Raw genomic sequence first — 1897 nt, 5'->3', positions numbered from 1 at the left:
TTACCTCCCGGCCCTGATCCCCGTTTCCCAAACCTGGTCTCCCTCTGTCTCCTGGTCCTGGTCCCTCTCTGCCTCCCGACCCTGGACCCCCGTCTCCTGGCCCAGGTACACCTCTGCCTCCTGGCCTTGGTCCTCCTCTACCTCCAGGACCAGATCCCCCTTTGACTCCCAGCCCTGGCCCCCCCGTCTCTCAGCCCTGGTCCCCCTCTGCCACTGGGCCCTGGTCCCTCTCTGCTGCTCGGTCCTGGTCCGCCTGACTGCCGGCCCAGGTATCCCTCTGACTCTTGGCCCTGGTCCTCCTCTCCCTCCCCGCCCTGGTGCCCCTCTACCTCCTGGGCCTGGTCCCTCTCCTTCACTGCACTGGTTCCCCTCTACCAACCGGCCCTGAGCCCCAAGACCTCCGGCCCAAGTACCCCATTGCCTCCTGGCCCTGGTCCCTTTTTTACCCGGGCCAGGTACCCCCCTGCCTCCTGGCCCTGGTCACCCTCTGCCTCCCGACCTAGGTTCCCGTCTGCTTCCCATTCCTGGTCTCCCTCTGCTTCCCTGCCCTGGTCCTTCCCACCTCTCAGCCCTGGTCCTCCTCTGCCTCCCAGCCCATATACCCCACTGAATTCTGGCCCTGGTCCCCCTCTGCCTCCCAGCCCTGATCCCTGTCTTGCAGCCCAGGTGCCCCTCTGCCTTCCCGACCTGGTGATTCATTCTTTCATTCATTCATTCAATCGTATTTATTGAGCGCTTACTATGTGCAGAGCACTTTACTAAGCGCTTGGGAAGTACAAGTCAGCAGCATATACAGATGGTCCCCACCCAACCACGGGTTCACAATCTAGAAGACTAGAAGAACTCCCGGCCCTGGTCTCGCTCTACCTCCAGGCCCTTGGGTCTCTCTCCGTCCCAGCCCTGGGTCCCCTCTACCTCCCGACCCTGGTAGCCCTGTCTCATGACCCAGGTACCTCTCTACTTCCCGTCCCTGGTACCAATGTCTCCTGGCCCAGGTACACCTCTGCCTTCCAGCTCTGATCCCAGAGCAGCATGGCTCAGTGGAAAGAGCACGGGCTTTGGAGTCAGAGGTCATGAGTTCAAATCCCGGCTCCAGCGATTGTCAGCTCTGTGACTTTGGGTAAGTCACTTAACTTCTCTGTGCCTCAGTTAGCTCAACTGTAAAATGGGGATTAAGACTGTGAGCCCCCAGTGGAACAACCTGATCACCTTGTAACCTCACTGGCGCTTAGAACAGTGCTTTGCACATAGTAAGCGCTTAATAAATGCCATTATTATTATTATCCCTCTCTGCTTCCCAGCCCTAGTCTCCCTCTGCCTCTATGCCCGGATCCCCCCAGCTTCTCAGCCCTGGTCCTCCTCTGCCTCCCGACCCTTGTCTCCCTCTGCCTTTCAGCCCTGGTCCCACTTTAATTTCTGGCTCTGGCCGCCCCCGACCTTCCGGCTCTGGACCTCGTCTCCCTCTGGTCCTAGTTCACCTCTACTTCCCTGCCTTGGTCCACATCTTCTGCCCGAGCCTGGTCCCCCTCTGCCTACCGGCATGGTGCCCCGGTTCGACCCACCCCTTGTCGCCTTGTACCTCCGGTCGCTGGTCCCCCTCTGCCTCCCAGCCCTGGTCCCCCTGTGCCTGCCAGCTCTCATCACCCTCTATTTCCGGGCCCTGGCCCTTCTCTCCGTCCAAGCCCTGAGACCCTCTACCTTCAGGCACTGGTCGCCCTGTCTCTGGATCCAGGTACCCCTCTACCTCCTGGCCCAGGTTCTCCTCTGTCTCACTTCACTCGTCCCCCTCTGCCTCCCGGCCCTGGTCGCTCCCTGCCTCTCTGCTCTTCTCCCTGTACCTCCAGGCCCTGATCACATGCTTGTTCCGGCTCTGGGTCCCCTCTGCTTCCCGGCCCTG

Source organism: Tachyglossus aculeatus, unplaced genomic scaffold, assembly GCF_015852505.1.
Source record: "Tachyglossus aculeatus isolate mTacAcu1 unplaced genomic scaffold, mTacAcu1.pri scaffold_129_arrow_ctg1, whole genome shotgun sequence".
In the NCBI taxonomy this organism is placed as follows: Eukaryota; Metazoa; Chordata; class Mammalia; order Monotremata; family Tachyglossidae; genus Tachyglossus; species Tachyglossus aculeatus.
This window is presented reverse-complemented; position numbering follows the sequence as displayed.